Source organism: Ceratotherium simum, chromosome 17 (assembly GCF_057802395.1).
Source record: "Ceratotherium simum simum isolate JZ-2026a chromosome 17, ASM5780239v1, whole genome shotgun sequence".
In the NCBI taxonomy this organism is placed as follows: domain Eukaryota; kingdom Metazoa; phylum Chordata; class Mammalia; order Perissodactyla; family Rhinocerotidae; genus Ceratotherium; species Ceratotherium simum.
Genome location: NC_141916.1, coordinates 22,472,184 through 22,486,579, shown reverse-complemented (window position 1 = coordinate 22,486,579; position 14,396 = coordinate 22,472,184). Strand labels below are relative to the sequence as shown.

At 46.0% G+C, this 14,396-nt stretch overlaps 1 protein-coding gene across 3 annotated transcripts in view; it reads right to left on the bottom strand.

Annotated features, from left to right (window-relative positions):
• Positions 1 to 10,931, bottom strand: part of SLC38A1 (solute carrier family 38 member 1) — a 67,769-nt gene extending 56,838 nt beyond the window's left edge. The window contains exons 1-2 of one of the 3 annotated variants that reach the window (XM_087442518.1): positions 10,600 to 10,931; positions 10,262 to 10,435 (exon numbers count right to left, since the gene is read on the bottom strand). The gene's annotated coding sequence lies outside the window, so the exon portion shown is untranslated. Of the gene's footprint in view, positions 1 to 10,261; positions 10,539 to 10,599 lie in introns of those variants that run through there. The other 2 variants (XM_004429423.3, XM_087442517.1) reach the window with 2 other exon arrangements.
• Between the last annotated feature and the right edge of the window lie 3,465 nt (positions 10,932 to 14,396).

Sequence of the window (14,396 nt, the reverse complement as noted above, 5' to 3'; positions counted from 1 at the left end):
GAGAGAGCGAAGGAAAGAGGGAGGAAGGAGGGAAATAAATGAGGCCTGGAGAAATCAGGTGAGGTTTTACAAAGAGATAGGATTTGTACTATGTCTAAGAACAGGTAGGATTTAGGCTGGAGGATAGAGAAGGCATTACTTGTACTAGAACAGTACAAGCAAAGACAGGGAGCCTGAATACACACACAACCACCTTATATGACCATTCAGATGGACCTAGCTAGAGGGAGCAAGGTATTGTTCTTGAGTAATAGGAGGTTTTATAGGTTTGGCAAAAGATAATTAAAAGATTGGAGAGGGAAATCCAAACCAAAGAATATGTTGTAACTTAATCATTGTCCAAAATTACTTTTTGAGATAAATAAGCAAAAATACAATTTCAATTGCTAATATACTTCGTGGTGGATTGGCCCACTCAATATTTGTTCCCATTTCTTTCTAGTCCAGTTCTGTAGAGGATGGAAAGTTGAAAACTACATTTCCCACATTCCTTTGCAGCTAGCGTTCTAGATATGATTTAGATTCTACCAATCAGAGAGCAAGGTGGTGGGGTCACCAGCATCCATTTTGCTGGTATAATTCTAGCAGGTGCAGCAAATGGCACTGGAGCCAACAGTTGTGACTACGGATTCCTGATCATCAGATTTGACTCAAGTGACGTGTTCCTGGAGCATGCAGTTGAGACGATGAGAAATCGGCTTCCTCGTTTCCTAGCTTCCTGAGGGAGGCACAAGTAGTAGTTCTCTTAGCAGCCCAGTTGAGTAGTGGTGTTCTGGTAATTATTCCTAGAGGCCCAGCCTAGAGCCGGCTCTGCCACCTCTTCTAACAATTTTACAGGCACTAAATTCCCTACATTAAATCTCTTTTGCTTAACATACATAGAAAGATCTCTGTTATATGCCATTAAACCCTAATTGATGTTCTTAATTTTATTTTTTCCTCCCTTTTAAATTTTTTATTATGGGAAGTTTTAAACATATATAAACGTGGACAGAACAGAATGAACCCCCATGTACCAACTTCAGCAATTATCAATTCAGACTCATCTTGTTGAAGTTTTACAAACCCCAGCAGCACACAGAATTATTTTAAAGCCTATCTCAGATTTCCTATCATTTGTAAATATTTCAGCACACATCTTTAAAAGGTAAGAACTCTTTTTTAAAACAGTACTACCATATTACTATCAAACCTAAAAAATAACAAGAATTCCTTAATATCACTAAATATCCAGTCACATCCACTTAATTTTGAAATTTTTATGAATCACTATTGGTTTTTTATTCTGAAGAACTAATAAAATCACACCTCCCCTAGCTCAACTCCTGAGAATCAATTATGATAGCTAGGTTTTCAGAAAGTGTTAGGCTAAGGCCAATGATGGTCCCCTTCTTTCTGCCATCTCTTCCCATAACTGACTGAGTCCATTTACCCTCTTGGGGTTCTTGGATCCTGGGGCTCTTAGAGGATAATAATATGGATCTATGAGCTGCTTTTCTGTATTTCAAAAGGCCTCTAACAGGCCAAACAGGTTCACTAAAAAGTCAGGTATCCTTCCTTTCGACTAGATTGTATTAACTTGAAGTGATAATCCTAGATTCTGACTGGCAATTTTATATTGCTTTGAGTAATAAAAATGGGACATGAATTAATATATTAAAGTTGTAGTGAAAACTCATTAAACAATATACTTAAGATCTGGACATTGCATTGCATTGCATATAAATTATACTTCAATTAAAATAAAAGCTTAAAATTGATACTCAAAATCTTTGAAAACCTGGGGTCCTTGGGAGGTGAGAAATAATAAAAATGGCCTTTGGTAGTGAACAGGCTGGGATCCTATAAGCAATCTCAGAAGAAAAGGTGTTTTCTCTCTTCTTACTCAGGACATGGCTTAAGCAGTGCTAGTCGTCTCTGCTCTCTTAAGACTTTGTGTTGCCACTTCCTCTCTGCTAGTTTCCCCAAATTTTGTCAGTCATCATTCTCAGCTCCATATCTGGAAAGCAACCTTGTCTGAACCTTGAACTACCACCCCCTCCCTCTCTTCACTGCCAGCAGTCTGAACAACATACTCCTCTCTTCATCACTCCCCTGAAACCATGCTCGACTGGCAAATTCTGGCTTCACCATTTAGGAGCTGTGTGACCCTGGGCAAGTCGGTTAACTTCTCTTTGCCTCAGTTTCCTCATCTGTAAAATGGAGATAAAGTAATAAATACCCACCTCATATGGTCCTTATAAAGATTCCATGATTGGGTCCATGTGCAGCACTTACAACAGCGCCTAGCCTGGTTCTTGTAAGCTATTGTGACTATCATTGCTACTATTGCTACTGCTATCTAATCAGGCTAGTGGCCATTTCTCAATCCACATTCTCTTCAACTCCTTCCACAGTAGGGAGCACTGTTTACTGAACTCTATGACTTGCTCCTCACAGCATCCTCTGAAGCACTGCTTCTTTGTCTCCTCTGCCAGCTCCCTTCTCCCTCCCACCCTTAGGGTAGGGGAAGCTCTTTGGCCCTCCACACACTCCAAATTCCTTCTTTTTTAAGGTTTAAAGCCTGTGTTAGGCTTCATCCCACAAGTGCATCTTTCAGATCTTTTTCCCAGGCTTTTTCATTTTACAAAACTAGAATTCCTTTGCTTATGAAATAGGATCTCCCTCATAAATACTACTTGATAATGATCACATCACTTAATGTGTCACATGTTCTTTATCTGTAAAATGAGAAGGCTGGAGGGAGAGATGATCTCTTAGGTTCCTTCCTGCTCAGAAAAATTTCCATAAATTCTTTTTCAACTCCAGCTGCCCGTTGGACTTCTCCACGTGGCTGTTTGCCACTACCTCCAACTCCATGTGCCTAACTGAACACACCACTGGACCTCACGCATCAGCTTTTCTATTTCTGTTAAAGATAATGTTCATTCTCTTCATCACTCAGACTTGGAACCCGGGTATCACTTCAATGCTACCTCCTATCTAATCAGTCACCGAGCGCTATTGACATTCCTTCATAATGTCCCTTCCTTCCACAACCCTAACTTTGCCACAGCCGCTCTCCTCCATGCTATCTACTCATCCCTAGCCCCTCCCATCTACAGACACAGATTCTTCCTGAAAATATGTGTCCTGCACATTCCTCTTCCCTCCTTGCCAATCGTAGCTGTTCCTAATGTCTACAGGGTGAAGTCTAATCTCTGGCACCTCAAATTCAAAGCCCAAATTGCTCATAATCCCTTAAATTTTCTCTCCCATGACATTCCTTCTGCACCTTCCATTCCTGCAGTGGATCTACTCTTATGCAGCTTTCTGCTTTGTGTTGTGCACCGTTCCCTTTGTGTTGAACACACTTCCCCCACCTTGCCATCCAGCCTGTACCTAATGAAGTATGACATTTCTTTCAAAGCCCAGTTTGCTTGCTTGTAAGGATTTTTTAAAAAAAATTTCAAACCAACCTCTCTGTGATGTCTTTCTCCAATGACCAACCCCTGGTTGGTTATTTACTTGTGATAAATTCTTACAGCACTTTTGTATAGACTACTCGTTGGCTTATAGCAAGGGCTCTAATATATTTTACTAATTGTTTTATGTAGTTATCCTTCTCCCTAATTACAGTTTCAACTCCTTGGGGACAGAGGCCATAGACCTCATAGCTCCCTATCACGTGGTGAGAGGATATATGTATTAACAATAATGATGATGACTAAATTTAAAAAGAAAGCTATGATCATCTGTCTGCGACAATATATCAGTGATCCTCAGAAACACAATTTCCCCAGGAAAACAAAACAAAAAGAGGAATATAAAGGAAGCCAGGTGTACAGCCCTATCTCATAGTTTTCATTAAGTCTGCCACTTAATTTCTTTACATTTGACCTGGGCATGTGGGAATTATGAAAATACATTTAAAACTGTAAAATAGTATATAAATAGAAAGTATTTATCATTAACATCCTGGCCCCTAGGCCTGGAATGTTTGAGAATTCTTGGCATGATTTCTAAAAGTCCAGAGAAAGAGTTGTAGTGAAGCAGTGGTTCTCAACTGGGGACGATTTGGGTTCCCATCTCCAGGGGACATTTGGCAATGTCTGGAGACATTTTTCGTTGTCACAAGTGAGAGGGTGCTGCAGGTTTCTAGGGGAGAGAGATCGGGGATGCTGCTAAACATCATACAATGCACGGGACATCTGTCCACAACAAAGAGTTACCCGGCCTGCAAAGTCAGTATGCCGAAGGTGTGTAGCCCTGTGTTAAAGGAAGCTCACCAGGAACAAGTACGGACCCTTTCTACATGGGGCAGGGACATGAGCTGCTCACTTCCTCGGACAGATTGTCCCCTGCGTCCTCTCTTGTTTACAGTATCCTGACACCTGCTGCTACGCTCCATAATTCCTCTTCTGTTCGGTTCCCATACGATCTTTTAAATGTCTATCAACATGCCCAGCCTAGGATGTCTGGGAATTAACCTATCCATATTCAGATGTTTTGAAACTACTCTGATTTCTCTAAGACAAAAAATACTGCTAAACTTCAGAAGTTAATGAAATCAATCTGTAACTCTGGATATAGGAGGATGGAATGTATATTACACTAAAAACAACAACATTTGATGCTTAATTTAATTAGAACAGTGAGTGTATTTGAGCAATGAGAATACCACAAAATTAAAAATCTTTCTCATCAACTGAAAATTTATAGATTTAAATAATTTCTAAAAACTTATGGAGATGAAAACAGCCTGGACTATTTCAGCCTTCGAGAAAATTCTTTTTCTTTGTACATGCATGTTTTTGCTCTAATGATATGTCTGATCAAGGATTGCTATTGAACTAAAAATAATGGATGGGAATGTCTTTGTTTTTAAGCCCTAGTTAAGCTATGACAGTTAACTCCCAACAAAATACTCAAGAAAAACAGAAATAATAAGAATTTTAAAGCATTACAAAGTGGTGCATGAAAAGAAGATCATTTATTAAAAAAAACTTTTAAAATATGCCTTTATTTGAAAAGAGAAAACATACTAAAACACCATATAATCCAATACCAAATCATGGTATAGTCCTTGAACAAATTTTTTCTTCTTTCCGGGCCTCTGTTTTCTCACTTTAAAATACGAAAGTCAGATTAACCAATGCTCTCTCAAAGATGTCTCCCAGGTGTAAAATCTTCTGGATGCATGATTCTATAGACTCTTTCTTAATGGATCACTTTCAGAGATAGGAAGATGGGCTTGTGGACAAATCTTTTGAACAGGTGACTTAGACTAGTAGTCCTCAGTTCTGACTAGACTTAGGAATTACCTCGGAGCTTTAAAAAAAATAACAGTGACACCCCTCCACCCCCCTATCCCCGCAACACATACCAGTTTCTGATTAAATTGGTCTAAGATGGAATCCAAGCATGGATATTTGGAATGCTCTCCAGGGAATTCTAATGTGCGGCCAGCAGTAAGATCTACAGAGTTAGACAAGGGTTAAAACCAAATGCAGCAGGGACCCAGGTAGGTAAGATACATGAGCAAGGCAGATTGGGCATAAAGAACTGGAGAAAATGTGTTCCATCTATTTCAGCAGGAATAAGCCAGATCATAGGATTTTTTTCAAGAAATGCCAGAAATCCAGATTTTAAGTGAAATTCTGATATTTAAATGTTGACAACTAATTCCAAACAATTTTAAAAGCGAGCGGAGGTCACACAAAATATACCCACAGGCTTCATTTGGTTCAAACATAGCCACCAGTTTGCAACCTGAACAAAACCAGCTCAATAAATCAAACACAACCTTTTCTCTGTACTCTGTCCTGTCTCTCTCCCACTCAGAGCCCCCACCTCCCATACCCGGGGCCACAGCCTGTCCCTTTCCTTATCCTTTCCGTTGTCTCTTTCTGTTCCAATCTTCTTCATCACTCCTAAGAGATGGAAAGTGAGATCCACACATTAAATCTTTATGTGGCCCTGCTGTATCACTGGACAGGCTTCCATGCCTGGGAAAACTCAGGTTCTAAATTGTAACCTGAGGCTGTAGCTCCATGATGTCAAAACTGGTTGGTTTAGTGGAATCAGAAGAAAAGTCAGTCAAGCTAACAATTTCGCGTCACTAAGACTTTATCAAACAACATACAGAGGTCATAATTTAATTTCTGGTTGTGTTTTGTTTGCTTTTAAATCTAAACCACAGCATATTAGAATTATCCCTTTTGTTGTTTTTTGAAAAAATTCCCATCTCTGGGCTCCACCCCAGGCCAACTAAATCTGAATCTCTGGACATAGAGTCTGCACACTGGTAGCTTTCAAAAACGCCAACTGAGTCTAATGTGAAGCCAGAGTTGAGAATCACTAATCTAAAATCGCAGGTTAGCAGAGTGTTTAACTCCAGATGGTTATCATCTGGAATAGTTCTTTTAACTTGTTCAAGGATTTTCTCAGCTCTATTCTCATTGTATCTTCACAACTCTGTGAGTTCGGCAGCTCGGACACTATGCTTAGCACTGAACAGATGAGAAAAGGAGGCTTAAAGATGTTAAATGAACTACCCAATTATACTGAGCTAATTATTGGCAAAGACACATTGTACCTTCACTGGAGGCAGAGTTCCTTGATTGCAAGCCCAGCACTTGCAAAGTTTCCCCAAACCGTGGTGACTTTGCAGTCACTGAATTCCTTTACTATTAGTAAGTAACCCTAACATAGAGGTGGTCTCTAAAAAACCAAGGAATATAATGAGATAAGATTTCAGAAATAAGTATAACAATGTTTTTAAAAAACTCAATTTAGGGTTAGTGTTCCAAGGTGTCTTTTTCTGAAGTCCATGATGCAATTTTGAACGTGCTGACATGCTTCCCTTACCCTCACACCACCTTTCATAGATGCATATTCTCCCAGAGACTGAAAAGATTCAGGCAGTTTCTATTAAGATATTATTTTCAGAAAAGTATTTTTAAATGATTAAATATTCATAGAATATCAGAGGTAAGGGGAACTTTACTGATCAACTTCCCCACCTCCTCTGATAGATGAGAAACCTGAAGTCCTTTTTAATTCAATATATATGGAGTGCTAACACAGAGCCAAGCACTTCACATCCATTATCTTAATTAAATCTTCAGGATAACTCAATAAGATGGGTACCACTATCACCACCACCACCATCATCATCATCATCATTCCCGTTTAACAAACAAAAAAAGCCCTGAGGTTTAGAGATGCTAGACCACTTGCCCAAGGTCCCTGGGCTGGTAAGTTGAGACCTGGGATATACATTTGACTCGAAGCCTACGGCCTTATCCTCCACCTTCCATCACCAGGAGTGACAATAGTGCAAAAAGTGAAAGATAAATCATTATAAAAATGCCAAGAGGCGATCAGCGAACACTTATTTGAAGAGGTAGAGAAGTGCTATTTGGGCTAGGGCTTCACAAATATATAGGATTTCAGTAGACATTCCAGTCTGGAATCAACACTGATATTGAGGCAGAAAAGTGACAGGAAGGGCATAGGGTGAACTGGGAGAAAGAGAGGGTAAGGGGCGAGGAGTCAGATTGTGGAGGGTCCTGAGTGCCTGGCTGAGGAATTCAGACTGTAATTGAAGGCAGTGGGAGCCCCCCGAAGGTGTTTAAAATCAAGGTCATTGAAAAATGTGAACTGAGTTTTAGAAATACAGATCTCATGAAGTGTCAAGATTGAACTTGGGGAGCAGACCTTGGTAGTGGGGAGACCAACTAGAAAGCTGTCATGCCTCGCTAATCAGCTTCTTCACTCTTAATCACGTGTTGCACTTGCACCTTCCTCCTCTGAGTGCTGGGTTCTTCAGGGCACCTTCATGTCTGTTTCATGATTCTTATATCCCAGTACGCTACCTGAATTGCCATGTCGAGGTCGGGCGACAGGGACCTGAACTTGGGCAGTAGGAATGGAGATGAGAAGACAGCTTTGAGGAGCATTTGCAAGGGCCTGGTAACTGCTCAGAAGTGAGCAGACGAGAAGAGAGAAAGAAGAGCAGAGTAGAAAATGACTCTACCGTTTCAACTCAGGAGAAGGGGAACAAATAATGAGATACAGAAAGGAAAGGATGGCAACAACTGAGGTGGCAACATAAAGAGGTGAATGAGATGGCTTGGCCATGATCTCAATCCAACAGGCATTTATTAAGCAGCCACTCTGTGCTGGGCATTAGGGGAACAATAACGAGTTAGACTGGGTACTGCCCTCAAATATTACCGAGCAAAAGACAAGACTAGCTATAGCCAGAATGCCTGGCCTCCTAGTCTCATGACAAATGTCACCCTCTCACACAGGCCCTCCCAGATGGTCGTCTACCTCAAGCACCCTCCCCCATCACATGAGCCTGTTTCATTTCTTTATTGCACTAACAAGTATCTGAAATTCATTTGTATGTGCCAGCATTGTCTCTTTCCCCCAAGAGAATGGAGGTGTCACAGAAGCAGGAACTTTATTTCCTTGGCTGCCTGCCACACAATAAGCTCTCAGTAGGAAATACTCACTGAGTACGTTGAAAAAAATAAGTGAATAAAACTCATCAAGGTTAAGACCTCAAACCAAACTAGGCGGATTTCCGGATGTCTAAGGCGGCATACTGAGAACTAAAGCGACCCTGAAGAGTAAAGCCATTTTGAGGAGGCCCACACCGGATCAGTGGCCCGACTTGGCCGTTTTGCATGGATTTCAGGAGAATCCACCCAGCGTGAGATGTTTAACAATAAGGCCAGCCAGCCACCTAGCTCAGGTTTTATTTCCGTTGTCCTTCTGACGTCAGAAGCACGAGTTGCCGCACGGTTTCTTCCATCAAGGTGACAAATTACAGCCTTGCTGGGCCCTGCAGCCTGAAAATCATAGACTGATTCTCTCCTCTCCCTAATATTAAAAAATTTAAAACCGACTGCAGAGATGTCAAATCCCCTTCCAAATGCAAACAAGCACCGTTTCCTAGCGCTGGGGTCTTTTTCGCTCTTCCTCCATCCATCACCACGGACTCGTCTGAAAAAGTACATGATCTCGGCGGCAATTAGGCTTCCACCGGAGAAACAGCGCTATAAAAACTGGGTCCGCGCCGCAGAGCGAGACACAAAGGACTTTCAATTGTAGCACCACCTTCCCGAGCCGAAGACAGCCTGTGAGAGGCACCCCGAAACGCCGTGACGCTGGGACCGCGAAATTCCTTTTGCCGCCATATGCACTCGCACCTTCTCTGGCTACAGCTCAGCCCAAACCCCGGGCGGGCGGTTCCACGGGGAATAAGCGCCCAGGTAGCCCGCCCCGTAGCCTGTGGGGTCCCAGTGGGTGCTGAGGAGCCCGATGATCGGGGGGAGGAGGATTATAGGAAGGGGGGCGCCCCGGGGCGCGCACTTGGGCGAAGGAGCGCTTTCCGCTCGGCACCGACGCGGCGAGTTGAAAGGCCTTTTGTGGCAACGTTTAGGGAAGCGAGCGAGGTGCGGGGGGTGGGAGGAGGGGGTGGGAGGGAGGTGAGGGCAGTCCGCGCCCGGGCCCCGCGCAAGCAGTGGCCTTTTGTTCGCCAGCTCCGGTGGATCCCGGCTCTCAGATCTGCACTACTCTTTCTCCCCTCCTTCATTTTCGAAAGAACCTCTTCAGGGCGGGAAAGGGCAGTGAGTCACTGCCAGCATCCTTTAGTCATCCCCCCCCCACATCCTCCTACTCGCCGTGGTTACTGAGTGAGGGCCAGAGCTCGAGGAAGGGGCGGCAAAACGTGCCCCTGATGACTCGCGCTCCGCGGCTCCCTTCCCCAGCCGGCGGCCAGTCCCCGAGACCCAGCCGGCCCACGCACACCCCGGGGGACATCACATGCTCACCTCTGGGCCCTGCGGACACGGAATCCCCCCCAAATGTCCGGGATTCAAACATTCTTCGGGTATGCAGTCGCGACCTCAAGTCGGCTGCGCTCTCCCTCCAGACCCGCGTGGTCCCTGACCCGCGTATAATTTAACCAGATCTGGTGCCACACTCAGCTACTATGAAAACTGACCAAAAAAGTAAACCACAGCCCACGCAAAGGTGAAATCAGGGGCCCCTGCGCCTCCTCACGCTGCCGCGTGCGTTGGGAAGAACAGAGGACCTGGACTTTTCCTTTCCTAAAAGCAAAAGGCATCCGGCACAGCCGCGCACTCCTTCCTTTCAAGCCCGCATGGATGACTTCTACATTAGCGCCTCCTCTCACATCTAAAACATCCCTTTCCTCCCCGCCGCCACTCCCTCAGCTTTCCCCGGGCACGGAAAATCACCTTACCTCGGGCGGTAAGGAGAAAAGTGGCAAAAGGAGACACCAAGGTGTCCGTCCTTCCGGGACTTTCTCCTGGCCGAGTGATGTCCTTTGTGTCAAGGTCTGGCTGCCTCGGCCGGGAAGAGGTGGCCTCCGTCAGCGAGGGCTGGGCGGGGAGGCTTGGCTTGGCGTGGCGGATTTCTGAGCAAGGTGAAGGGCGGAGGTTCGCGGCGACCTTCAGGCAGAGCGGCGTGGCTGCCCCAGCCCGCGCTCTCCTGGCTCTCTTCCTTTCCGGGCCGATTGCATCAGAATCTTCCCCCACCACTAACCCCCACCCACACTCTGCTCGCCAGCCTCGCACTTACATCCACACGCTCGGGCGCCGAGGGTCTCGAATCGTACTCATTCTCCTACTGGGGGGCGCGCCGCCCTTGCGCATCCATGGCTCGTGATGGTTTAACGGGGAAAGTCAGGCCATTCCTCCGCGTCCCGCGCGCCGTCGCTCTTTAATCACAGCTGTGTGTCACTGAGCGGTGCCCGTCACATGGTGTCTCTGCTGGCGGCCGCGCCTTGCTGCCTCTCTCTTGCCGCTCGCTGAGGATGCAGCGACCGCGGCTGGCGGAGATTGAGCATCGGGGAAGGGGTGAGGGAGGGGTTAGGGGCGCGCGTGTGCCGGGCGCACTGGCGGTGGTACCGGCAGCGGAGGCTGCGCGCAGCCTGGCCACCTGGCCTACGCCCCCCTGGGGCCCGGCAGTGAGCCCAGAAACCAACTGCGGCGGCAGCTGGAGACTGGAGCCCTTGGGGATGGAGGTGGGAGCGGCTAACAGGGCGCGGGAGGAGGAGACGAGGTGGTGCGCTGGAGTGGGGGGCATTTTGGGGTACGCCAGAGCCGGGCCGGGGCCGAGGAAGCGAAGGGAGTTGCATTGTGGGAAGGGCGCCGCATGAGGATGGCCGCTGGAGTGGCTGGTCCCCGCGCAGCCCCGCGAGCCGCTGGCAGCGCCTGGAGCTGCGGGCAGCGATGAAGCGGTGTGTTGGCTCTGGGGTCGGCACCGAGACGGCCCGGGCTGGCGGGAAGGGCACCAAAGCGGCCGGGGGAGCAGAGAGCGCAGGCCCCTTTGGAAACCCTTTGTCCCTAACCCGCAGTGGGAGTGCCTTCCCTCTTCCGGATCCAGCACCCGCAGCCCTCGCCAGCCCTCCCCGAGATCTGTGCTGTGGAGCTCTGTTTTGGGGACTGGGTGTGACGCGACCTGAAGGATTTGCTGAGCTCGGAGCGCGCACCTGCCTAGGCGCGGAGAGGCGGGAGCCCGCTCTCGCCCCCCCTGGAGACCCCACATATTCCACCCCCGGGTCAACTGGGCAGGGACGCTCCAAATCCTGGCGGCAGGATGAGCCGGGGAGCAGGCTGGAGGGGACGAGGGCAGCTGGGTCCGTTTCCCTTCCTTTTGCTTACTCTTTGTTCCAGGCACAGCCCCTTTAACTGACTGGGCACTTCTTTGCAGGGAGTTGTGTTTCCTTAAAATGGCGACAGGAAATCCCACCTGCGCGTCAGCCAATTAGACTGTCATTATAGCGCGAATTTGCCGGTTGGAAACGAGCTTTTTATTGACAGGAATGGTTCAGTCTCCGTGTTCCATCAAAACAGGAAAAGGAAGGTGAATCATCATTCAAAATTAATCTACCTGGAGCGTTTCAGGCGGGCGGACTGAGTAGTCACTGTAATGGAGTGGCTGTCGCTCTTTATCACCGCTGGAAAAGCGAGAGGACAACCAAATGTCAGCCTCTTCAGAACTAAAATCCTAATTCCCGTCGAATGGCGGTAAATGGTCTTTATTAGTTCAACAGTGGCTTCCTGAGAACCCTATTTAGAAGGCTGGCTCTTGAATAAACCTGAGAAACTGTAAAGTCAGTGCAAGCAGAAGGGGACACAGGGATGGGCAGCCTCGCTGGGTAGACCTGCATTCAAATTCTGCCTCTGACGCTTGTTGCTTCCCCCACCTGCTTAACTTTGATCCTAGTCCCGTTTTCCCAATTTGTGAAAAAGAGGGTAAATAGTACCCCCATCATGTTAATATCCTACAGGTCATCAAAAGGTTGGTCCTTTCCCCCTTCCTTCCTAGAGGAAGCTAATTTAGTATTAAATTACTAATTTTAAATAGTGTACACCTTGCCTGGCACAAATAATTCTTGTGAATAAGGTTAAGAAATCCGAATAGGCAAAGTAGGTAAAGTGTGAGCAGAGCTCCATAAGCCCATTGAAATGTTTACCTCATTAAGCACAATGTGTACACACCAATGTTTGTTTGGAGAGCGTTGGATTTCAAGCTTATCTTTTGATTACAGTTTTAATTTACTTGCTAGTTTCAATGCACCAAAAAGACTGCAGTCACCTAGCAGTTTTTGAATTGGATTCAATGGTGATGAATTGAGTTCCTACTCCGTGCCAGCTACTGTGCTAAGCACTTTACATGTAAATATGATCTCATTTAACCCTTTCAATGACTGAATTGGGTATTATCTTCTTCGTATAAACAAGAAAGCAGGTTCAAAACGGCTCAGTTGGCCATGTTCACCTAAGACAGTAGGGGCTGAGATGGCGAGTGAGGGAGGGATTCCTGTTCAGGTCTGAATCCAAAGCCCAGCTCAGTCTCAACCGTGATGCTACAACCATGTGCAACCAGACGCTCTTGGGCCTGGAGTTTCACCCCTCATCTGGATTTTAGTTGACACCCTGCAACTGGAGTGTAGACATCAACGCGGAGGCTAGACTGCTGCTGTGTGGAGAAGTGGGGGAAAGGAGTGGGGAGGAAGTATTCAGAACCAGTGCTGGATAACTTCAGTATGAGGTTTTCTCCAGGACTGCTGTCGGTGAAGCTTCCTTTCAGTGGCTCAGCACTTAAACCCAATTGCTCTGGTCTCAAATGTGGGCAAAGGGTGTCACGACGACTCCTATGTTCACTGTGTGCTTACTGAGAGACAATCAACAGGCTGAGCACCTTAAAGATGGTCTCTCCTTTAATCCTCACAACATTCCGGAGAGGAGCAGACCATCCTCATCCCTGATTCAGAGGTTAGGGAATTGATCCCAGTCCACCCAGCTCTAATTGGCACATCTAGGTCTTGAATCTAGAGCTGACTCAAAGCCTATTCTCTTTGCCTGGCTCTAGAATGTTCCGCCATGCTGGAATAGCCTTCTGTGGAGGGCTAGGAGGTGGGATGCACCCAGGGCCACTCTGCCTTCAGATGAGAATTCCTCCCGTATCCCCAGAGAGCCCAGGGAGTCAATTTGCTCTGTAATAGGTTTGTGAGCTCCCAGGGCTCATGTTGATAGTTTCTAATGTTCTTTGTGGACTTTCCCAATTGAGTAAATTTCCCAAAATGGTACTGAGGTGGTCAGGACACATTAACAGGTATTATTGTGGGCTGCCCTGTGGAACTGAGAAATAAAATTCTGTGTCTGCTCTGAAAATGAGGCTGGAGAAGCAATCTGTACTGTAAAGGGAAAATTGGTTCACCTCAGGTCACCTGAGAGTTTTCTGGTGGCCCCATAGGCCTTTTCTGTATGGTTCTAGGAAGGAGGGGCAGCTGTGGGAAGAAGGGTCAATCCACCCCAAAGAGGATTCAGCCTGAACTTAAGGAGCATCTGCACTCCTCTCAGCTTCACCCTGCACTCATGGGGTTGCACTCGCCCGCCATCTGGGTTGCCCAACAGGACAGCTGGAAAGGGTCACACCAGCTGTGCGCTTCCAGAGAAAACATGCTTTCTGCCATGGATTTGCAAAGCTCTCCAAATACATCTGCCCTGATACTAGCAGACTTCTTGTGCATGGATTTTGAGTAATAGGATCAAAACTCTCTTTTGAATATATATAGTTTTTCTTTTTAATCTGTAAAGAACTGTCATAGGAGAGTCTAAATTTTAACAATGATGAAAAATAGAAAAATCAACTGGTAAGTTTATTTCAGAATAAGTGTCCTGGCCATTTCCTACTTGTAACAGAAGTAGCACAGCCATCTTGAACAAATATGACCTCATTAGAAAGTGTTATTTATTCTGAAATCAGTCTTTTATTCCTATTTATAGGGTCTACCCTCAAACAACAGATGGTCTTTAAAACTATTGGTTTGTCTTTGACTGATGTAATCACATTTCTTTGCCTGATTG